We start from the raw sequence: 26,589 nt of genomic DNA, 5'->3' as shown, positions 1-26,589 counted from the left end.
GAAGATGTACTGCATCACGACGAGTACCGCGCAATTGCGTGTTAACAATTCGTAATCTTCTGGGCCTGCCGCGTAAGTTTTGTATAACCACCCTGCTCAGGGTAGTTTTTTAAACCATGTTTATTCCTGACTACTATTAATGTAGTGTCAGAACATAAAGGATCACACAACTGTTACTACGAAAAAAAAAACCAAACAATATGGTCAGAAAACAAGTAGACAGCAACAGAATCGACGATGTTGCACGGACGTCAGGACTCGAAAACGTGTTTACGATCATACCTGTATTATACATTATAGTGCGTTTAAAATTAGTTGCGACTTTTGACTGACCAGAGAGGAACGTGACGCCGTTTCCCAGGCAACGCCAATGGCGAGCCTGCTTTCTCTGCCACGCCGCCAGCGGTCCAGCTGGTAAAGCGCCCCTGTTGCCAAACCAGGAGTAAACATTACCATGTCGTGTCACGCAGCAGATGCGTCAATGGTCGTCAGATGTTGTTGTACAGTCGTATTTTATGGCACTGAAATGTTCTGCAGTCGTCATGTATCATGAACAAGTATTTTGTGTTTGCGTTGCATTAATAGCAACAGCGCATTACATCTGAATAAGAGATTTGCAATAAAAATGTCGTCCAGGGTCACCATTCACCAGCTGGGAAGATACCATTGTGCTGCAAGACATTCCTCGTAATTTGACAACAGTAATGGACTGTTGTGATTCATAAATTTCCAACAATGCAGTGGAGGAAACGGGATGTTTTACTCTGGCTACAAAGAAATTTTGCATGAGATAAAGTTGAACCTAACACGTATAAAACGAAGTTAATAGAACTTATAGTGCCCCACTACAACTTCATGCTACCAAGTCGGCGAACTGGCTAAACGTGAAGGGCATATTTTAATCAGGTATCCTCCTTATCATGATCATTTAAATCCGACAGATTGCATGTGCCTAGGTGAAAAGTAATGTGGCAAAATGCAACGAGAAGTGTACGTTCACTGAGACTGAAATGCTGACAAAAGAAGCCACTGCAAATGTTACACGACAGGACTGGTCTTGATTTGTCAGCCATACCAAGAAGGCAATTGAGGAGACAGTGATTCGTGAACGACTGTGAAGAGTTTTGACGAATACGTAACTTCTATTGTTGCCCCATTAAAATCTGCTTCTTTTGTCAAAACACAGCAAAGTTCAGAAATATTCATCTCACTAACATTCTAACGTAGTTGAAATTGCCACAGAATCCTGAAATATTGTGTTATTAAACTAACAACTGAGAGCTAGTCAGGTCAATATTTTATGAAACAGGGCATTCTTAGTATAAGAACAAACTTGTATCTTCTTCACTTATACTGTCACAAAACCCATACCAGTTCTTGTTTCAGCAGCTATCGATGGCTCTCAGTAACTACGAGGGTCACTCCAAAAGAAATGCACACTATTTTTTTAAAAACCCATCTTTTATTCAACATCTTTGAAAGTTTTACAGTGTGTATATGCGTCCTTTAGGAACGATATTTTCATTTCTCCACATAATTTCCATCCCTCTCAACTGCCTTACGCCATCTTGGAACCAGCGCCTGTATACCCGCACGGTAAAATTCTGGACCAACCTGTTGGAGCCACTGTTTGGCAGCGTGCACAAGGGAGTCATCATCTTCAAACCTTGTTCCACGAAGAGAGTCTTTCAGTTGCCCAGAGAGATAATAGTCACATGGGGCCAGGTGAGGACTGTGAGAAGGGTGTTTCAGTGTTGTCCATCCGAGTTTTGTGATCGCTTCCATGGTTTTTTGACTGACATGTGGCCGTGCATTGTCGTGCAACAGCAAAAAATCCTGCTTTTGCCTATGTGGTCGAACACGACTCAGTCGAGCTTGAAGTTTCTTCAGTGTCGTCACATATGCATCAGAATTTATGGTGGTTCCACTTGGCTTGATGTCCACAAGCAAGAGTCGTCCGGAATCGAAAAACACCGTAGCCATAACATTTCCTGCAGAAGTTGAGGTTTTGAATTTTTTTTTCTTGGGTGAATTTGCATGATGCCACTCCATTGATTGCCTCTTCATCTCTGGTGAAAAATGATGGAGCCGTGTTTCATCACCTGTCACAATACTTCCAAGAAATTCATCTCCACCATTCTCGTACTGTTCCAAAAGGTCGCTGCATACCGTTTTTCGTGTTTCTTTGTGAGCCAGTGTCAACATCCTGGGAACCCACCTGGCACAAACCTTTTTTAACGCCAACAATTTCAGTATTCTGCAAAAATGTCCTTCCCATATCCGAACGTAGCGTAACAATTCGTTCACTGTGATGCGTGTGTCAGCAGCCACCAGTTGGTTAACTCTCTGCACATTGTCTGGAGTGTGTGCAGTAAGAGACCTGCCGCTGCGAGGACAACCCTCAATATTGCCATGCCCGCTTTCATCACGTAACCTGCTTGCCCATCGACTAACTGTACTGCGATCGACAGCAGCATCTCCATACACCTTTTTCGACCTCTTGTGGATGTTTCCCACTGTCTCCTTTTCACAGCACAGGAATTCTATGACAGCACGTTGCTTCTGACGAACGTCAAGTTGGGGGCCATCTTGAAGACATGCTGTGACAGCGCCACTCACGGGAACAGGTTGCACTAAGTTTGAAAACAAGCGGGAAGGATGTATCTACACACTGTAAAACTTTCATACATGCAGAATGTAAACTATATTTTTACAAAAATAGTGTGCATTTCTTTTGGAGTGACCCTCGTACATTATTTAAATGGAAAAATCTGTAGTCGCGCGAATATCGCGGTAGATAAGGCTGTTCCGCATATTAATCATATGGCGAAACACTCTCGTCTTTGTGCGCTATCATTTGCCAAAATCTTGTTTAGGTATCTCAAACCATTTATGAGATACGAGGAATTTGTGAATATTTCATTCTTCGTTTTCACCGACGCACGAACTCGTGACGGAGCGCTAAACATACATTGCTTTTCCAGACAGCTATCCTTCAAAATTTAAATTCAATACCGTGTGTTACAAAAGGGTACGGCCAAACTTTCAGGAAACATTCCTCACACACAAATAAAGAAAAGATGTTATGTGGACAGCATTTTAGTTTCGTCAGTATGTACTGTCAATTTTCACAATCAACATGTGTGGGCTGACGAGAATCCGCACGCAATTGTGCAATCAAGTCATCAACACAGATTTTCTGTGAAACTTTGGGCAGACATTGTTGGTGATGTCTTGATTGGGCCCCATGTTCTTCCACCTACGGTCAATGGAGCACATTATCATGACTTCATACGGAATACTCTTCCTGTGCTGCTGGAACATGTGCCTTTACAAGTACGACACAACATGTGGTTCATGCACGATGGAGCTCCTGCACTTTTCAGTCGAAGTGTTCGTACGATTCTCAACAACAGATTCGGTGACCGATGGATTGGTAGAGGCGGACCAATTCCATGGCCTCCACGTTCTCCTGACCTCAACCCTCTTGACTTTCATTTAGGGGGGCATTTGAAAGCTCTTGTCTACGCAACCCCGTTACCAAATGTAGAGACTCTTCGTGCCCATATTGTGGACGGCTGTGATACAATACGCCATTCTCCAGGGCTGCATCAGCGCATCAGGGATTCCATGCGACGGACGGTGGATGCATGTATCCTCGCTAACGGAGGACATTTTCAACATTTCCTGTAACAAAGTGTTTGAAGTCACGCTGGTACCTTCTGTTGCTGTGTGTTCCCATTCCATGATTAATGTGATTTGAAGAGAAGTAATAAAATGAGCTCTAACATGGAATGTAAGCGTTTCCGGACACATGTCCACATAACATATTTTCTTTCCTTGTGTGTGAGGAATGTTTTCTGAATGTTTGGCCATACCTTTTTGTAGCACCCTGTATATTGCCTACATTTAATACACAGCAAGATGCAACCTAACACTCACAAAACACAATTTCACAGCGACACCTATTTTCCACTGTAAACCAAGAATTTCTTACAGGAGTTTACCTACTACGGATATACACTCCTGGAAATGGAAAAAAGAACACATTGACACCGGTGTGTCAGACCCACCATACTTGCTCCGGACACTGCGAGAGGGCTGTACAAGCAATGATCACACGCACGGCACAGCGGACACACCAGGAACCGCGGTGTTGGCCGTCGAATTGCGCTAGCTGCGCAGCATTTGTGCACCGCCGCCGTCAGTGTCAGCCAGTTTGCCGTGGCATACGGAGCTCCATCGCAGTCTTTAACACTGGTAGCATGCCGCGACAGCGTGGACGTGAACCGTATGTGCAGTTGACGGACTTTGAGCGAGGGCGTATAGTGGGCATGCGGGAGGCCGGGTGGACGTACCGCCGAATTGCTCAACACGTGGGGCGTGAGGTCTCCACAGTACATCGATGTTGTCGCCAGTGGTCGGCGGAAGGTGCACGTGCCCGTCGACCTGGGACCGGACTGCAGCGACGCACGGATGCACGCCAAGACCGTAGGATCCTACGCAGTGCCGTAGGGGACCGCACCGCCACTTCCCAGCAAATTAGGGACACTGTTGCTCCTGGGGTATCGGCGAGGACCATTCGCAACCGTCTCCATGAAGCTGGGCTACGGTCCCGCACACCGTTAGGCCGTCTTCCGCTCACGCCCCAACATCGTGCAGCCCGCCTCCAGTGGTGTCGCGACAGGCGTGAATGGAGGGACGAATGGAGACGTGTCGTCTTCAGCGATGAGAGTCGCTTCTGCCTTGGTGCCAATGATGGTCGTATGCGTGTTTGGCGCCGTGCAGGTGAGCGCCACAATCAGGACTGCATACGACCGAGGCACACAGGGCCAACACCCGGCATCAGGTGTGGGGAGCGATCTCCTACACTGGCCGTACACCACTGGTGATCGTCGAGGGGACACTGAATAGTGCACGGTACATCCAAACCGTCATCGAACCCATCGTTCTACCATTCCTAGACCGGCAAGGGAACTTGCTGTTCCAACAGGACAATGCACGTCCGCATGTATTCCGTGCCACCCAACGTGCTCTAGAAGGTGTAAGTCAACTACCCTGGCCAGCAAGATCTCCGGATCTGTCCCCCATTGAGCATGTTTGGGACTGGATGAAGCGTCGTCTCACGCGGTCTGCACGTCCAGCACGAACGCTGGTCCAACTGAGGCGCCAGGTGGAAATGGCATGGCAAGCCGTTCCACAGGACTACATCCAGCATCTCTACGATCGTCTCCATGGGAGAATAGCAGCCTGCATTGCTGCGAAAGGTGGATATACACTGTACTAGTGCCGACATTGTGCATGCTCTGTTGCCTGTGTCTATGTGCCTGTGGTTCTGTCAGTGTGATCATGTAATGTATCTGACCCCAGGAATGTGTCAATAAAGTTTCCGCTTCCTGGGACAATGAATTCACGGTGTTCTTATTTCAATTTCCAGGAGTGTATAACAATAACTATGACCATTAATAAAGTGATGGAGGGTTCATCATCAAGCTTACGAGTTAAACTGTAATCTGTGCGAGAATTAGAGTTTTTTTTCCGGAATGGTTTCTCTAAAGTCGTTTTAGAAAAATCGCAGATCCGTCTGCTCGTTGTTCACGCAGTGAGGTGACCCTGCCAGGTTCTGCGCCGAGTAGGCCTGCTATTGTACTGTGGCCATCTGCTGACGTGCCCAGCACACGCTGGTAACTATGCTTCCCTCCACTCGCTTCGTACTGAACTGTCAAAAGTCGCAACTTAAGTGAAGCGCACTATGGTAAGTCAAATGTCACGTAACAGACGTACCAAACTTAACAAATTCTTATATTACAGATAACCTTATGATGGCTTGTAACCCCCCTCTTACTAATCGGCCTAACCTGCTTGCGATATAAAATATAACCGTGGATCGCGGGTATGCCTAATGGATTTTTTCTATTTGTATAAGGCTATCTTTCCCGAAGAAATGATACCTATAAGTAGGAGGAAAGTCTACAACCGACCCTTCTGATGGAAAGTCTACTAAAAATAAAAGTAATTAAACCGAACAGGGCTATAATTTGGAAAATGAAAGTTATTTCGTGCATTCACTCACGAACAACACTGGACAGAAAGGTGTACTACTGATCATGGATCCAAAAGTTACACTAATGAACGAAAGGGAAGTAATTAACAGTCGCAGCCCACTAGGGCAATTTACATCCAAAATCCTGTACAAGTTGACGGGAAAGAAAAACATATATTATTAAACACTGACGTGGCAACTTTTCTTTCTTTGACACTTATTTTAAGTGAGTATGTAATGATGAAGAAAACTGAGAAGTCACTGTTACGTTATGTTTAGCATTAAATTTTGAAAAAGGCAATCGAGTAATGATTTGAAAATATGCAATTAAACTGTATGTTAGTACTGAACTTCGTTACGTGAACAATGAGTTTCAGTGACCTCAGCATAACATCATCAAAGACATTTAGAAAAAAAGCAAGCACCTTTTACTTTGCCATTACTTATTTTGCAAATTGCAATTTGCAATTTCATATTATTGTTTGAACAACTGAGCCTTTTTTACTGATTTGAACAGAATTAAATGCTAGAATACGTACCAAACCAAACATCCATGTGCTCCAAGCTATATGTAAAATAAATAAAACTTCCACACTCTTAATTTGTGCATTTCTTTAGATTTGGATTTTTTCCAGTGATTGAGTCTCAAATTTAAAAAATGAAATTGCTTTACTTTAGTCACACACTGACGCCTCTGTTGTACAACAGCTTATTGAAAGTGGACTGAGGCTAAAATTCTCAAAAGAGAAATTATTCATTAATAAACTGGCTGTAACTATTCAATTTGTTTCTTATGACACTCAGTTACCATATTAGGCTATAAAGGAACAAGGATCCTGCTTGGTAAAAATGTCTGGGGTCATGAGGACACAGTCGCTCTGAGTTTAACTGATTAGTATCGAAATAAATCTTATCAATCAAATCACATTCAGTTGTGTTTGTGGGTTAGCCGTTAATACTATCTACCAATGAACAGTTTTACTTCAGTGCTGTGCATACGACGAAACTCAGAGCCGACGACGAAACTATGTTGCTGGAACTGCTGCTGTTGTTGAAGACGGTAGCATATTGTGGAGGCACAGCTGATTATAGGAACGGGCAATCGTAATTAATACAGCCTCTTCCACCCATTCACTGCCCGTACTCCTGCTCTAGACATCTGGCCGGCGCACGTACATGATGCCACTGAAAATGGTACTCGCTACTGCGAGAGCGTTAACACCAGACTTCCGCACACTACAACCTCTGGAACCCATCTCCCCTCCCTCCGCGCGCTCTGCTTAACAACCCCCTACCCAAAGATTTTACATCGCACAAGCACTGCTATTATAGTTGCTAGTCCATGCAAGTAACAGTTCCTTTGGCTTTTCCCCAGAGCTCATAAGTTCCACAGTAAAGCACAGCTAAGTACAATGAAACAACAGACCTCAACCTAAATGTACACATACAGTGAAGCAATGTCCTTACTCATTACTTGACTACTGCACGTGGTTCGTGCCGCTTAATCTACTCACCGCTGTTTACACGTCGACTTTTGTTCACAAATGAATGTAAATTAACTAGGGACTGTGTTCTGAATTCGTGAAACAACCATGTCTGGGTAGAAAAAAACCCTCGTGCCATGCACGTTCAGGGATTTACTCGCCTGTTTGGTATTAACGGGTGGGCAGGTTTTCTGGACGGTCATGTGATTAGGCCATACCTATGTCCTCTTAAGCTAATTGCTCCTGTATACTCGATCTTTCTGTAAAACGTATTGGACGCGTTCCTAAAAGCCGTGCCACTGAATGTCCGTCAGGACATGTGGTTTCGGGATGAGGATGCACCACATCGGTTCTCACGTGCGGTTCAGAGACATCTCAATACACGATAGGCCGAGTTGGTCCAACCGCGTGGCTACCGCGACCGCCGTATTAAACTCCTATGGACTACTTCTCGTGGGGTGGTATGCGAAGTTTAATTTACGAGACACCTGTAGAGACAGGGCAAACTTCGCCGGCACGGGCTCTACCCGCTGTACTAGAACCTGAATAGACACCAGATGGGCTGGAGAGTGTGCACCAGAACATGCTTCGTAGGTGCAAAGCCTGTATCAACATTGGTGGTTTCCACATCGACCGGCTCTTGTAATGGATCAGTACTGTTCTGTGCCTACAGTAGGCGGGGTTCGTTTGTGTTTTGGAATAACGTAAACACGTAATGTTTAAGTGTTAATACAAAAAAATGTGCCGAAGTAATAACTGAGTGTTTCGTTTCGAATTGCTACCTGATAATTGCACTGCGTCACGCCTAATTCAATTCCTCACTAAAAATTGATTAGTTAAACATCTGAATCCAAACCGTCGTAAAACAGACACTGTATGTTCCCGAACGAAGGTTACTATTATGTACTCACTCCTCTCTAGAAGTCCTGAAAGTCTGCAACGGGGATCTCCAATCACCTTGTCTATTTGACAAGAGGTATCGGATCTCCGTTACCTTGGCGTTTTGCTTGTGGCAGACTAGCAGTCATAAGAGCTAACATTAGATGAGTTATTTCTACAATTTCATAGTGACAGCACTGTATTTCCCTATGCCCCTTTAGTTAGGGTGGTTTAACCGTCCTTCTAAATATGGTTTTATGAATCTTGCCAACACCAGAGAAATACCTACGTAAATAATGTCGGCACGCTCCTCAGTTCGAGAAGTTGCACAGAAAAGAACATTTTCATGAAAGACATACGAGGTGCTGTCACAAACATACATTTACCATTATCTATGGATTTATTATTGGCGGCAATTAAAGAAACGATCATAAGGTTACAGTATTTACTAGTCATCCAACATTAACGAAACTCAAGTCTCCAGATCCCGGAAAAGTTACACATGAAAGTTGCACATGAATATACGAGGGTCACTCCAAAAGAAATGCACACTATTTTTTTTTAATATCCATCTTTTATTCTACATATTAGAAAGTTTTACAGTGTAGATACATCCTTTAGGAACAATATTTCCATTTCTCCACATAATTTCCATCCCTCTCAACTGCCTTACGCCGTCTTGGAACCAGCGCCTATATACCCGCACGGTAAAATTCTGGACCAACCTGTTGGAGCCACTGTTTGGCAGCGTGCAAAAGGGAGTCATCATCTTCAAACATTGTTCCACGAAGAGAGTCTTTCAGTTTCCCAAAGAGATGATAGTCACATGGAGCCAGGTCAGAACTGTAAGGCAGGTGTTTCAGTGTTGTCCATCCAAGTTTTGTGATCGCTTCCATGGATTTTTGACTGACACGTGGCCATGCATTGTCGTGAAACAGCAAAAAATCCTGCTTTTGCCGATGTGGTTGAACACGACTCAGTCGAGCTTGAAGTTTCTTCAGTGTCGTCACATATGCATCAGAATTTATGGTGGTTCCACTTGGCTTGATGTCCACAAGCAAGAGTCCTTCGGAATCGAAAAACAGCGTAGCCATAACTTTTCCATCAGAAGGTGTGGTTTTGAATATTTTTTTCCTTGGGTGAATTTGCATGATGTCACTCCATTGACTGCCTCCTCGTCTCTGGTGAAAAATGATGGAGCCATGTTTCATCACCTGTCACAATTCTTCCAAGAAATTCGTCTCCTCCATTCTCATACTGTTCCTAAAGTACGCTGCATACTGTTTTTCGTGTTTCTTTGTGAGCCACTGTCAACATCCTGGGAACCCACCTGGCACAAACCTTTTCTAACGCCAACACTTTCAGTATTCTGAAAACACTTCCTTCCCCTATCGCAATGTAGCGTGACAATTCGTTCACTGTGATGCATCTGTCAGCAGTCACCAGTTCGCTAACTCTCTGCACATTGTCTGGAGTGCGTGCAGTATGGGCCTGCGGCTGTGAGAACAATCCTCAATATTGCCGTGCCCACTTTCATCATGTAACTCGCTTGCCCACCAAATAACTGTATTGCAATCGACAGCAAATCTGCATACACCTTTTTAAACCTCCTATGGATATTTCCCACTGTCTCGTTTTCACAGCACAGGAATTCTATGACAGCACGTTGCTTCTGACGAACGACAAGGGTAGCAGCCATCTTGAAGTCATGCTGTGACAGCGCCACTCACGGGAACAGGTTGAACTAAGTTCGAAAACAAGCGGGAACGATGTATCTACACAGTTTAAACGTTCACACATGCAGAATGAAAACTGTATTTTTACAAAAATAGTGTGCTTTTCTTTTGGAGTGAGTGACCTTCGTAAGCGAACTAGATGGAATCGACAGTTGAATTTCCAGAAGTTCAGCCTCTGTCACTGGGTTCAGTCCCTAGCAGCGTGTTCCACACGACGCAGACAACGGTAGCACAGATATTGTGAGGAAATATTTGACAGGCAGTCGTTTGTCCTTCTGGCAGTGCTGATGCAGTGAAAACCGACTGGCAATACGCAGGGCAGTACGCCGAATTTAGTGGCTTCCATGGGAGCAGAGTTGTGTCGTAACCACAGTCGAGCAGTAGTGGCGGTGAGCAGACGGCGGCGTAGCACAGGTTGCGACGATCTGCTAATGCCGGCTGTCCAAAGAGAACTTACTTCCATCCGCTCTGCGGTCTGTTGAATTGCGACTACATGGATCAGCATGCACTTGGTATAGTTATCGCCGCTTGTGGCGGAGTCGCTAAATCTACGATGTCTCTTCCCTCGAAATGTCTTCAAGACACGCTCGGGGTCGTTGTACAGACCATCACTAACGTTGTCACTACAGTAATGACACCCATAATACGGGAGACTCCGATACGAATGCGAGCGTGGGTGTTGATAGGGCACGATTGTTCGAACAGAAGGTGATCGAGAAATTTGACGTACGTGAACGATACCGGCGGCGCAATAATCTCAGAGTTCTCGGGTATCCTGAGAAGAACAGAGACAGTACCGACGATTAGTGATGAGTGTGGCCGAAGAGAGGTTAGACCTGCAGGTGACACTGAATGACATAGACAGAAGTTATACAGTGGGACGTAAGACGCCAGTATCTTCAAAAATCTAGACCCACAACAGTGGAGTTTGTGTCGTGGAGAAAAAGAACTCTGATACTGAGAACGAAGACGAAATTCACGAAGTTAGGTGTGACAACAGGCGAGGATCCCGCTTTTGAAAGACTAACGATTTGAGCTACAGGATACTGATGAGGACCGAAAGTGGGGAAAGATCAGCCTGCAATGCAGATGAACTCGAATGCCTGTGCTTTAGGGGCCAAAAACATGCCAACTCTTGCTGCTTACAGTTCGTGTGTTTGTTTTTGTATCTTTATTTTGTAAAGAAACAACTTATTTTTTAATACTTTCCTTAAAATAGTTGCCTGTTATTATCATATGTTCGTTTAATTTTAGTGATAGTACTAATTATATTTGTTTTTGTTCAATTCTCATACTTCCAACACAAATATAGTGCGTTATTTCACCACTATTTCACTGTTTTCACAGGGCTCACATCCAGACGACTAATTTATAGCCATGCTTCCACTTTTTACTGTTGCTATTCATCATTAGAATCATAATAATTCGTTCCGGTTTTATTGCGACAATGTTGCTTTCATTACTATTGTCCACAGATTATTCTAGCTGCGTTTAGCGAGTTTCTTTTCCTACCTCCAGTTGGCTGTTCAGACACCGGTGCAAAACCTGCTGGCCTTGGTCACAGTACATCCCTCCTCCTTGAAGATACCTGCCACTTTTCACTTTCGGAAATTCCACTCACCTTCCTCAGAGCGCTGCGTTCTGCTGTTTTCCCCGCCCTCATAGGCTCACAGTCGCTAATGTGTGACAGTGATAGCCTTGGGGCCTTTGGACCCTAGCACACTCAATTACATATTGCCAACTAAAATGTCGAGTCTCATCCAGCTGTACTTGACGAATTCCGTCATATATTTCAAGTCATAGATATCCACGTAATACTTCTGCCGGATAACTGACTAAAACCAACTACTGTAAATATAGATAAGTACGTCTTTCTAAGACACGACAACGTTATCGACGAGATGTGGAGTAGAGGTGTGCACACGCTATGATTTATCACTTACTGCACTACACACATCCAACATTAATTGAGATAAATGGGAGGAATATATGTTCATAGAGATCAATTCTCTCAACAAAAAATGTCTGATATATGTACTCTACAAACCTTCCAAAGTAGGCAGGTTTGTCTGCTTCCAATCTGTTCTTTCAAGCCTCAAATAGACGTAAGAGCATTTTACTACAGCTTTTGACGCTAACATAAATTTCCTGTACAACAGTCCAGACAGCGTGAAATTTAAGCCGATGCTTTATTCTTCGAAAGGGGCGCTACTTCAGCTTCCTCGTATCCATCATGCGAACTGTACTCACACTCCCATAGATACAGTTGCAACGAAATCCGCGAACAGACTCATTCGTTCCTCTCAAGTATCTGCACCTGGTACGTGGACCCACTACATAATTTTAATGACTTACTCGCTAGGATGTCCATAAAGACACCAGAATTGACTACTTACAGAAAATTAAACACACTATTTCATTTGAACTACCAACTGAGGCGTAGAAATACTTTGGAGGATGTCTTATATTCCATTGTCCGACATAAAAGAAACAATTCATGGGTGTACTAATAAATCTACTCAACTAAATGACAAATATGCCCCCCTAAAGACCGGAAAAGTAAGAAGGAAACCTGTGTCTTGGTTAAGTATAAACCAAGTTAGCTCATGAATTTCAAAGGCCCTGCATATTGAGCAGAGAAATTACGTCCCACACTTGAAAATCATATTACTTACAAGCAAAAGTGGGGCATAGTCAGACTATGATAAATGCAAAAAGTCATGCATGTACATAGATTAACCGACAACAGCCGCCCTGGATAGCTTGGTATACCTAAAATTAAAGCTGCAGCTGAACCCATTGTCTCACCTGATGAATAGAACGAGTACTTCAGACTACCTACAACTACAATGGGATCCCAAACGAAACAGACTCATGGACTGGTTCAAGGGGGCAAACGTGTGCAGCCACGAGAAGTTCGATCTAAAGCACGTTACTTCCTGTAGTTGTTGTTGTGGTTGTGGTCTTCAGTCTAAAGACTTGCTTGATGCAGCTCTTCATGCTGTTGTATCCTGTGCAAGCCTCTTCATCTCTGAGTAACTTCTCCAACCTACATCCGTCTAAATCTGGCTAGTGTATTCATTTCTTGGTCTCCTTCTACGATTTTTACCTTCCACGCTTCCCTCCAGTACTAAATGGCGATCCCTTGAAGCCACAGAGCGTGCGCTACAAACCGATGCCTTCTTCTACTCAAGTTGTGCCACAAATTTCTCTTCTCCCCAATTTTATTCAGTAGTTCCTCAATTTTATGTGAGCTACCCATCCAATCTTCTGCATTCTTCTGTAGCACCACATTTCAAAAGCTTCTATTGTCTTCTTTTCTAAACTGTTTATCGTCCGCGTTTCACTTGGATACGTGGCTACACATCTACAAATACTTTCAGAAAAGACTTCCTGAAAGTTAAACCTATACTCGATGTTAACACATTTCGCTTCTTCAGAAACGTTTTCCTTGCCATTGCCAGTCTACATTTTATATCCTCTCTACTTCGACCATCATCAGTTATTTTGCTTCCAAAATAGCAAAACTCCTTTGCTACTTTAAGTGTCTCATTTTCTAATCTAATTGCCTCTGCATCGCCTGACTTAATTCGACTACATTCCATTACCTCGTTTTGCTTTTGTTGATGTTCATCTTATAACCTCCTTTCAAGACACTGTCCATCACGTTCAACTGTTCTTCCATATTCATTGCTGTCTCTGACAGTATTACATAGTCAATTTTTTTTTATTCCGGTCTTTGATCACAATATAAACATCAAAGACTGGAATAAAAGAACATTTGACAGTATTTTATCACTGTTCATATTCGCGACTATGTGGCAACTGGTGGAATTACGTCATTGGGAAACCTCAAGGTTTTTATTTCTTCTCTCTGGATTTTAATTCCTACTTCAAATTTTTCTTTGGTTTCCTATACTGCTTCTTCAACGTAGAGATTAAATAACACTGGGGATACGTTACAACCCTGTCTCACTCCCTTCTCAACCACTGTTTCCCTTTTGTGCCCCTCGACTCTTATAACTGCCTTCTGGTTTCTGTACAAATTGTAAATAGCCTTTCGTTCCCTGTTTTTTAACCCCTGCTACCTTCAGAATTTGAAAGAAATTATTCCAGTCAACGTTGTCAAAAGCTTTTTCTAAGTCTACAAATGCTGTAAAGGTAGTTTACCTTTTCTTAACCTAGCTTCTAAGATAAGTTGTAGGGTCAGTATTGCCTTGCGTGTTCTTATATTTCTACGTAATCCAAACTGATCTTCCCCAAAGTCGGCTTCTACCAGTTTAGTCGTGTTAGTATTTTGCATCTGTGACTTATTAAACTGATAGTTAGGTAACTTTTACACCTGTAACCACCTGATTTGTTTGGAACTGGATTTATTATATTCTTCTCGAAGTCTGAGGGTATTTCGTCTTTCTCATACATCATGCCCACCAGATGGAAGAGCATGGTCATTGCTGTCTCTCCCAAGGCTAACAAACGTTCTGACGGAATGCCGTCCATTCCTGGGTCCTTGTTTCTAACTGGGTCTTTCAGTGCTCTGTCAAATTCTTCTCACAGTCTAATATCTCCCATCTCATCTTCATCTCCGTCCTCTTCCATTTTCATAATATTGCCCTCAAGTACATCGCCCTTGTATAGACCTTCTATATACCCCTTCCACCTTTCGGCTTTCTCTTCTTTGCTGAGGACTGGTTTACCATCTGAGCTCTTGATATCTACACAGGTGGTTCACTTTTCTCCAAAGGTGTCTTTAATTTTTCTGAAGGTGGCGTCTGTTTTACCCCTAGTGATATATGCTTCTACATCCTTACATTTGTCCTCTAGCCATTAGGCTTAGCCTATTTGCACTTCCTGTCGACATCTTTTTTGAGATTTTTTTATTCCATTTCAGCTGCTTCATTTACTGCATGTTTATATTTTCTACTTTCATCAGTTAAATTCTCTGCATCTAACTATTTTCCCGAAAACACGTCACGTAATTTACTATCTGACATTTACTGCGCAGGCCGACCGGTGTGGCCGAGCGGTTCTAGGCGCTACAGTCTGGAACCGCGCGACCGCTACGGTCGCAGGTTCGAATCCTGCCTCGGGCATGGATGTGTGTGATTTGCTTAGGTTAGTCAGGTTTAAGTAGTTCTAAGTTCTAGGGGACTGATGACCTCAGCAGTTAAGTCCCATAGTGCTCAGAGGCATTTGAACCATTTACTGCACAGTCGTGACTGCTCCACTACATGGACTACTCCTGTCGGCATAGACTGACCGTTTTACGTCCATGCGTCCACCCTTCAACACTCGACTTGCTTCTCAGGGGAAAAGAAGCATTAAATGACTTGCTCTTGTCACATGTACTTCGAGGTCCTGACCAACCTAAAACATAGTACATCTACAAGGATGCTCTGGAAGCCATCATACATCGGGGGACACCCTGCACCACTACGAGTCACATCCTTTCCTGTTTTACACGGTAACGGAGCGAAGGAGAAACAATTGCCTATATGGCTCCATATGATCCCTAGTACCTCATATATTACATTTATGGTTCTTACGCGCAATGTATTTTAGCGGCAGTCAGCTTCAATCGCCAGTTCTCTAAATTTTCGCGGTAGTATTCGAATTCGTCTTCCCTCCAGGGACCTCCAGTTGAGCCTCCAAGCATCTCTGTAACACGTCTTGTTCGAACCTACCGGTAACTAATTCAGCAGTTTGCTTCTCAGTTGTTTCGATGTTCTCATTCAATCCAACCTGATGCGGATCCCAGACTCTCGAATGGTACTCAAGCATAGGTCGCACCAGAGTCCTATACGCTGCCTCCTTTACAGACGAACCAATAAAGCGAAGTCGACCATTCACCTCCACTACCATAGTTCTCACATGCTCGTTCCACTTGATGTCGCTTTGAAATGTTACTCCCAGACACTTAAACGACCGTGTAACTTTGTCAAGCAGGACATTAGTAGTACTGTACACCAACATTAAAGGTTTGTTCCTCCTCATTAAGTTACATTTTTCATCGTACCGAATGCAAATTTTGTCTAGGTCGTCTTGTAGACCCCTACGCTCTCTCAACTTTGACACCTTCGCGTACGCCGCAACGTCATCAGCAAACAACAGCAGATTGCTGCCCGCCCTCTCCGCCAAATCATTTATGTATACAGAGAACAAAAGCGATCCTATCACTCCTCACCATACCCTTGCTTGTCTCTGATGAAAACTTGCCTTCTAGGACAACATACTGGATTCTACAACTCAAAAAGTCTTCGAGCAACTCACACATCTGTGAACCTGTTGCATACGATCAAACATTCGTTAACTGCCGGCAATGGGGCGCCGTTGTCGAATGTTTCCCTGAAATCTAGGAATAAGGAATCTGCCTATTGCCTCTCATCCATAGTTCGAAGTATAATGTGTGAGAAAATGGGAAGCTGAGTTTTGCACTAGCAGTGCGTTCTAAAACCATGCTAGTTGGTGGCCATAAGCTTCTCGGAATCAAGAAAATTTATAATATTCGAACCGACAATACTCGTAATACCTACAATTATTTATGTGCATATGAATACTGATATAATGTTGTTCAGCACACTATCCTCAATCGCCAATAAAAATATCTCCACTTTTACCCCTAACACTTTGTACATGTATACATATATTTAATAAAGTTAATGGGTCTACTGGATGACATCAAGGAAGATACAAGTAAATGAAACAAAATGTCACAAATTCCCCTTTGTACCACTATATTCATTGTAGGGGAGTGTCAGAATTCCTAAAAGATGTTCGCCGATATTGTTCCATGTCACTGCATCTTCATCGATATAAGGGCTGTTTTTTCCAGCCTCCAAACGGTGACGAAATTGGAGCCACAATGAAAGTCCGTTGAAGCATCGTGCAGATGCGCGTTAGGTCACGTCCTACTTTCCAGTCCTGAGCGCACGGTGAGCACCTAAAGAAACCAACAACGAAGGAGTCTCCTGCCAAGAGTGAAACGCATATCGGATTTCGTCTGATTTCATGTAGCCCACATAACACAGCTGTTATGCGTCTCGTTCTTCATGACAGTTCTATGCCTCATACTGCAGGTCCACTGACGACCCCCATGTAGCGTTTTCGGTGGGAAGTATTCCAACACCCACAATTCAGCTTGGACTTCATTCCCTCTGATTTTCATCGCTTCACTCATACGAATCGCTGGATAGTATTTTGGCACAGACAGCAAGCAGTAGACCAGCGCAGAGAATTGTCGGAAAGCACAGGCGGCTGCCTTCTATGATGGGGTATTGGAAACTTGGTACTGCACCGCGACAAACGTCTAATTCACAGTGGAGGCTATGTAGAGACGTAGCTGGGAGTTGTGGTTTCCATTTCGTGACCGATTCGAGGCTGAAAGAAATAGCCTTCAAGAGTACATACTGGGTGATCAAAAAGTCAGCATAAATTTGAAAACTTAATAAACCACTGAATAATGTAGATAGAGAGGTAAAAATTGACACATATGCTTGGAATGACATGGGGTTTTATTAGAAAAAAACACCCCATATTGCTAGACGCCTGAAAGATCTCTTGCGCGGATCGTTTGGTGATGATGACTTTCGTCATGCTTGGCCTCCCAGGTTCCCAGACCTCAGTCCGTGCGATTATTGGCTTTGGGGTTACCTGAAGTCACAAGTGTATCGTGATCGACCGACATCTCTAGGGTTGCTGAAAGACAACATCCGACGCCAATGCCTCACCATAAGTCCGGACATGCTTTACAGTGCGGTTCACATTATTCCTCGACTACAGCTATTGTTAAGGAACGATGGTGGACATATTGAGCATTTCCTGTAAAGAACATCATCTTTGCTTTGTCTTACTTTGTTATGCTAATTATTGCTATTCTGATCAGATGAAGCGCCATCTGTCGGACATTTTTTTAACTTTTGTATTTTTTTGGTTCTAATAAAACCCCATGTCATTCAAAGCATGTGTGTCAATTTGTACGTCTCTATCTACATTATTCCGTTATGTATTCAGTTTTCAAATTTATACTCACTTTTTGTTCACCCGGTATTTATTCCTTGTCATAGGGTAAGCCTCCTTCCTATACTAAATCCATCCCCATAGCGGTATTTTTCCCACGTGTCATATGGGAGAATCTTTGGGCGAAGCGTTAGAGAGTAAGAGATAGAAACATCATTGACGATGTGAGACATTCTCAGATAACCTAATTGTTGAGTCTGTTTGTGAAAAGCAGAGAACCCAGATTCGGATTCTGGTCGACATAGTCGTCTACAAAATTTCGTCACGCTCAAATTCGACACCCTCAGATGAGTGCAGTTGCCTCGAAGTAACGTTGTGTGGTTTACCCTACGTGATCTGGCTGCAGACCCAGTAACGAAGACTGCTCGCTGAACGTTAAGGACGTAAGTGCGGGACAGTTATATAGGGTGAACCAGAATTCCGCTGATAAACTTTGAGGCTTTGTTCAGGGACATCGTCTGAGTATTTTAGTGTAAGGGACTCCCAGAGTAATCGTAACACTATAATTTATTAGGTTTGTTCTTACCATCACTCTTGTGTGTGGAAAAACCTTCACAAAGGAGAAGTTCGTCTGCGTCCGTGGATCACCTCCAACGAGAGTGACTGCACGTTGCAACACGCCAGCAGTCATAGCTTGCGGCCGGCCGGCACGCGGTAGACGGGACTGGTTTGCGCGTCCATGCGATGATGCCAGACGCCTCGGCTAACGAGTTGCCCTGCTTTTGTGCCCTCGCCGGGTCTCCTTAGACAATCTCAAGTGTCTGTGAATATCTGCAATGCTCTGGTTATCCGCCAAAAGCAGCTGAATGATAACTCTCGGCTTGGGACGCACCACCGGTACAGGCACACTACGTATAGCGCTGCCATATGTCGGAACTTCATGAAACTTATAGGGGCTGAAGCGAAAATGTTCCAAGATGTTCTATAACAAATTCCACATTTTTTCAACCGTAGCTGGCAGAGAGAAAAAAGTGTGTTGCATTACTTACTGAATGCTCCTCGTACAGAATAGGTGGGAAAGTAACCCTAGACAACCTCTGAAAATTTGTTGGTGGTATTCTGTTTCACCCTTTACACCGTATACTTATATTTTTCCATTCCCTGTTTGTTTTGTTTTACAGGCCCGTGACGAATCGGACAGATGGAAGACATTACAGCGGGGACAACCGGATCCGAAACCGTTGAGAGAAGGGCAGTCAGTAGCTGATGTGGAGTTCCAGCCGCGTGAACTTTGACTTCCCTGTTTTATTTCCAAATATTCTTGCACGTGAAGTAAATAAAGCACTTAAAACTATTTATTTCGTCTTTTTAATGACTACAGTACTCCCATTCGTATCTTTCGTTCCAAGTTCGATCCGATTAAGCCAGAGGTATGTCCTTTTTGTTGAATAATTTACGTTACTGGAAGACAGTAAATAGGGGACACGATTGTCTTCATAGATTCTTCACTGCACGGAACAGTGACTGACACTCAGCTGGTTAAAGGGAGAAACGGATTTCAGATTTTTTTTTGACAGTTTTCTCACAAGGCGATGAAGCTGGATTTAGGAACGAGGAAGTTATGACAATACGCTTAAGAGCGGCAGCAACAGTAAGTAGAAATTAGGACACTGTCGTAAAATATGGCGACCTAGGATGAACGTTCGGCAATGTACAACAGCGGAAGATAACTGAAAGTCTCAGACCATCTGTATTCGCTGTAGCTAAACACGGTAACACAGTAGTATAGAAGAATAAAGTAAAAATGTACGAGGGGCATTCAGTAATTAATGCAACACACTTTTTTCTCAGCCAGTTCCTGTTGAAAAAAGGTGGAAAATGGCTCTGAGCACTATGCGACTTAACTTCTGAGGTCATCAGTCGCCTAGAACTTAGAACTAATTAAACCTAACTAATCTAAGGACATCACACACATCCATGCCCGAGGCAGGATTCGAACCTGCGACCGTAGCGGACGCTCGGCTCCGGACTGAACCGCACGGCCACTCCGGCCGGCTGAAAAAAGGGGTGGAATTTGTTGTGGGACGTCATGGAATATTCCGCTTCAGCCCCTGTGGTTTCATGAAGTGTGTCGGAGCTCATCGTAGTATTCAAACTAAGGTCTGTAACGGAGGTGTGTTCCAGGTAGATGGCTGTCATTGAGTTTCTTTTGGCGGAAAACCAGGCCATCACAGACATTTATAGGCGCTTTCAGAAATGTCTACGGAGGCTTTGCATTGAACAAAAGAATGGCATATCGTTGGGCGAGGCGTCTGTCATAATCTCAACGAGGTCGCTGAACCTTGTCACTGGCCGTGAAACATGGGTTCATCGCTTCGAACCGGAAATAAAACCAGCAATCTATGTAGCGGCGCACGACTACCTCTCCTTTGAAGAAAATGTTCAGCCGATAAAGTCATGGCCACTGTCTTCTGTTTGATGTTCTCCCTCGTGGTGCAACGATCAACTCTGAAGTGAGTTGAAGAAACCAGCGTGTTCGCCGCCACAAAAATGCAAACTGACTTCTCCTTTTCCATGACAAGACATGGCCTCACACAAGCCTGTCCACCCGAGAATAGCTCACAAAACTTCGTTGGACTGTTCTTCTGATCCACCCTACAGCTCGGATCTCGCACCTTCAGACTTCCTTCCGTTTGGCCCAATTAAGGGTGCACTTCGGGGGAAGCAGTTCGTGGATGATCGGGAGATTATTGATGCTGCAAGACTTTGGCTCCGAGGGCGACCCGCAGGGTGGTATCATGCGCGCATACAGACTCTCCCAGTAAACTAGCGTAAGGTCGCCGCTTAGAACGGAAATAATGCTGAAAAATAGGGTCTTGTAGGCAAAGAAGTGGGAATAATATGTTCCACTGGAATCCTGAATAAAACCTACCTGCTTTCAGAAAGAATTACATTACTTATTGAACCCCTATCGTATGTCAAAAGAAAAGAAGGTGAAAGACGTGGACGTAGTTATCTTCTTCTACTACTCATCTCTCATATTGACGAAGAAATAGGAAATAAAATATACTAGGACCACAGTTCTATTGTAAAAGGTACCTACGATGAAATTCCCTGATGACGTGTCTATAGAATTATTCGCTATAGAACTACTCGATCAGTTCCCTCTAACGAAATTCTACCAAGTAAAGAAATTTGACTGTAAGTAAAACAATGTCGAAAATTTCTAAGAGAAAAAGAAATGAGATAAGCGACGAAATTAAAATGTAAGTATTCTGCTACCTTAGAAGCAAAATAACACATAATTATGACAAGGTCAACATAATAAACAGTCTAGCACTGGCAAAGAGTGGAATCCTGAACAAGAAAACTTCATTAGTACCACACATAGGCATTAATATGAGTACGACATTTACGAGAATGTAGGTCTGGCGCACAGCAACATATGGGAGAAAGTCCCGGACTGTGGAAAAGCTGGAGAAGAAGAGAAGCGACACCATTAGGTGTGATGATATAGAATGGTTCAGAAAAATTAGGTGGAGTGATAATGTAAATTAGGAGGTTCTATGCAGAATCGGAGAGGAAAGAAATATGCGAAAGGAGCTAATTACAGTTATGTAACAGACGTCATGGGCACTCATCATATCGTGCCGGACCTCCTTTCACATGCGTAGTGCAGCAACTGGACGTGACGTGCACTCAACAAGTCGTTAGTAATCTTCTGCATAAATATTGAGCCATACTGCCTCTATAGCCGTTCATAATTGCGAAAGTTTTGCTGGTGCAGGACTTTGTGTAGGAGCTAACCTCTTGTTTATGTCCCGTAAACGTTCGACGAGATCCATGTCGGGCAATCTGGATGACCAAATCATTTGTTCAAATTGTCCAGAATAACACTGAAGACAGGTGTGAACAATCGTGGCCCAGTGACGTGGTGTAACGTTGATAGTTAACACAAAGCCTGTGAATGCCTCCAAATTGCCACCAAATAGAACAACACAACCATTTACAGTAAATTTTCGGTTCAATAGGACCAGAAGACCTGGTCTTTTGCATGTACCCACAGCCCATACCATTATGAAGCCGCCACCAGCTTGCAGAGTGTCTTGTTAACAACTTGAATCCATGACTCCATGGTGCCTGCGCCACACTCGAACCATTCCACCAGCTCTTACCATCAGAAATCCGGACTCACCTGAACAAGACACGATTTTCAACTCGTGTGGGGTCCAACTAATAGGGCCACGAACCCTGGAGAGGCGCTACAGTCACGTCGCTCGTCTGCTGCCATAACGCAATTTTCTGCAGTTTCATGTAAACTGTTGGTAGTTGCTAATTTCTTGAGAAGGTTTATCTCATCCTGCACCAGGTCGTTATTTTGCAACACCCTCTATTACGCTACGATAGACTTTCATATTGTTTTCTGTTGTGTCGAACATGGCGAAGTACTACTCTCTGGAAAAACAGAATTGCTACAATATTCAAACAAACAAACAAACGACTCTACTGTCGTGCACACAAATACTCAACAATGAATGAAATCCACACAGAACCCGTTCTGTTATGCCAGCTGTTTACTTAATAAAGTAATCGATAATCATCACAGTATTCAAAATTTCATAAACTGAACATAAAGTTTTGAATGAATTGCCTGAAAAAGAACTACAGCATTAGTAAAATTTGCTTTCGAGAAATCCAGCACTATCTGACTACGCGTTACCAAAGGAACGAACGAGCTGTAGTGGCTGGGTCGCCATGTGTGAGTTTACCAGTATGTATTTCAGTATGAAATTTAGCCCGAATTTACCTCCACTCTATAAAAAGTCTATGTATTTGCCAACACTAAGTACCCACAGCCTGTTATCCAACTTAAGCTCGTATTTGAACCTTTGACTGAACAGAACCTTTGAATTGAACTGTAACTGATATCAATACAACTTCTTTTGATATTAAATGCGCAACTGAAGTGAAACAGTTATCGGGCCCTAATCAAAATTTTCACTTACCTCGCATCTTGACAACATTTTTTCAGACTTCTCGAGAGCACAATAAGAAAGAGCAAGCAGGCAGCGGCTAAGCTAGATTTCTGTTTTTAAATGGAATTTCCAAACAGTATCCAAACTGTTGCAGACCATATGGTGCAAAGTGGTAATGCATCATGATAAACCTGCTTTAAACAATGGGATGTGTAGAGCAACTATTCCTACGAAATGATATTCCATTTCAACAATATTAGAATTAAGTATGTATTCAGAAAAGTAGAGTAAATCTTTCTGTGCTCTTCACACGTAACATTGATCTGAGTAATACTATACTTATCAAAGTGAACAAAGATTTAAAAAGGGTATGGTGCTGACAGTGAATTTCTATAAAAATGAGAAAGCTTAATCAGTAGATATGTTAATGCATCACTCGAGGACCTCAGCTCTGAGCAAGTGAACAAAGTTAACGAGCTGACAATAATCCCATCAAAGTATATTCGCCTTTCAGTACATACATCATATTAATCCTTGCTATCCTATGCAATAAAGCTTTCTTCATCTAACAGACAAACTCACAAGTCAATACACCACTACTGAATATGTCCATCACCCTCCAAACTTCAGCTAAGAAGGTATCAGACTGCGCAGAGGCAAAGGCTGTACCACAACAAGACCAAAGACTGTTTAACGTTAACATAGCTTGCTGTCTGCCTCTGATGTGCACATCGATAACTTACGCAGATCAAAATGAGATGGTCACCTTACAAATCCTTCACCTTCCCAGAGTAGAATTTTGTATGTGGGTCATTTCAGACAGGAAATGGATGACGACAAAATTCTAAACATTATGGAGAGGAACATACCAAGGATGTTACAAACACAAAGAGAAAACAGCTGTACAAGAATGTGAGTTAAAAAACTATAAGTATAAAGTATTTACAAAATTCAAGAACATGTTAATGAAGAAATCAATAGAATTCACCATAGGTAAGTTATCATATCTCATGACGTCTACGCGAACGTATGCACATGGTTATTTTTAATTTTATATATCACATTCTGTATTTCAGTAAGTGGTATTGGTTGTCTATGCTGTTTTTTGTACCAACAAGAAGTTGGTTGTAGCGTCTATATCACAAAAGATCTACATTTCTGAAGTGTAGCCACATATGGAAGTAGTAGTATGCACAATAGATTTAGATAGAACAATGTCCATATCATAAACGACCAAAATTTCGTTAGGTCTTTGCTATTATGTCATCGTTGCAGAAAATTATGTGGAAGCAGACTGAGTGAGACTAAGCGCAGTTCTCAGGTGACAACCCCATACATGCACAAACAGTAACATATGCAGTAATTTCTGCTTGAAGCAGACTGTAGATCCAGTGATGCGTTGAAAGCCGTCCTATACTATTGAAGAGTTCCTTATAAAAGTCAGTTGCAGCTTGTATCGGTGAATTATGGAAACATTTAGCAGACAATATTTCAGTATATAGTCAGTAGACATATTTTTTCTGTTGTGCAATTCTTCAGGTCATAATCATTTATGGTGAATCGTTAATCAGTTACATACGTAATACATGGTTACCTATATTAAGACAGGAGTAATAAGATTTCACATAGTCTTACATATGGACAGCATGTGTAGTGTAGTGGAAACAACAGATGTCTATGTCTATAAAAAGGAAGAAAAATCAGACAAGTAAATCACGTGAAACAGTGTATGGTAGTAGGCACGATAAGACACAATTATTACATGTGTAGAGAATGACATCAGAAAATTATAAATCTATTCAAATAAATATACATGCATATTCATTAGTAAAGTACACAAAAAGATAGGGGGTAAGGTAGAAAAAGGCACGAAGGACAGTGATCATATACAAGAAATAAACACATGATGATAGTGACCATACATACACATAAGGAGAACATGAATACATCATTAGGAAAAATATGCATTAGGGAGTAACCAAGGTTCACATCACAGAATACATTTTGTAGCTAGTCAATCATCAGTCTATTATTATACTTAATGTGGTCAGTAATGAGCATGGTATCTAGTTAGTTATCATCCTTTAGTTTGTGCACCTTGTAATCACTTCACATGTAATTTTATCAACTTCCAACAAATACAACTCTTTATGTCTTTGCTTCTTTCTGTCAGGTATTTAATACATTGTTATAAGTTCATATTATATACATCCACTGCCGTACCTAACCATTTCTCATCTGATATTTGCCCTGCATAGCCATTACGTCTCAACTTCTTCTTTGTACTAATTTATTTGCTAATGTATATGCTGTATTACTTCCTGTCTTACCTTTTTCTCTTTGCTTCGTCCTTACACATCTTTCATGGCTCATGAGAGCTCACTAGTGTCATACACTTAACATAATTATTATATTAATGACGTCGCTTCCTATATTAACAATTTATACAGAGAATATGCATTATAAAGAAGCTCAATAAACTACATAAATGTAAGAGGCAAATTCAACCAGAAAATTCCTTGAACTAAAGCAAGGCATATTGTTATGTTGCATCATATTTAATACAAGAAGACACTTTGTCTGCAATGCCACACAAGTTTGTAGAAATATATATATAAAGAAATCTTATCCCATGCAATGACAAAAATAATAAAGCTGGAAAGTAAAACCAAAAAATTATCATTGATATCCCACATACTTCATGCATCTCAATTCTCTTATTGCTTTTTTTCTCATACTAAGTAGATTGTCTGTTCATATCACACCTTACAAGTTGTGAATTTCATCTTCACTTCCAAATTTTCCAAACATATATATGTAAAGTTTATCTGTCAGACAAAGACAAGGCAGATTAGCTTTACAGAATCCAATAGAAGGAAGATTTTACTTGAATACCACTGTATACAAATCAGAAAAGGAAAACAACGTCATTCATCAGTATAAACAAGAAAACACGCAGTACCACAAAGGCCAGTCACATACCATAATTGAATGAGGTACCATATGCTAAAAGAGTGTGTCACTGTACAGAGTAGCAATTAATATTGAGCCAAATCTTTGTAAAACAATTTTCATGTAGTAATGGGAGTGCTTGACTACATCACAAGAGATCCTGACAAACTTCTTTCATCAAAGTGTTTATTACTCTTCTTTCCAGACAACACAGTTACCATCGCAATAGCCTGTCTATCTCGTCAAAAGTGGTAGAAAATGTTGTATGTCCCTGTATCATCTTCAAGGTGTATAGTCAAGAAATATTTCTCATGTGAACAACACATTGCTGATAACCTGTGTATCCTCCCAGAACTGGTTTAAAAATAGTGTCAACGTTCATTTTATTAGAAATTATTTGTTCTTATTCGGTTTCTAGATGAAATTTCGAAGTTGGTAACAGTTTGTTTAGGGTACAACTTGTGGCAGCAAATCACTACATTTGTTGCACGACAACGACTCAGACTGTATATCGATTTCCTGATGCTTTCATCGTTGAAAGTATATGCCCAACTTGTATCATT

The sequence above is a fragment of the Schistocerca nitens genome, chromosome 9, assembly GCF_023898315.1.
Source record: "Schistocerca nitens isolate TAMUIC-IGC-003100 chromosome 9, iqSchNite1.1, whole genome shotgun sequence".
NCBI classification, from domain to species: domain Eukaryota; kingdom Metazoa; phylum Arthropoda; class Insecta; order Orthoptera; family Acrididae; genus Schistocerca; species Schistocerca nitens.
This window is presented reverse-complemented; position numbering follows the sequence as displayed.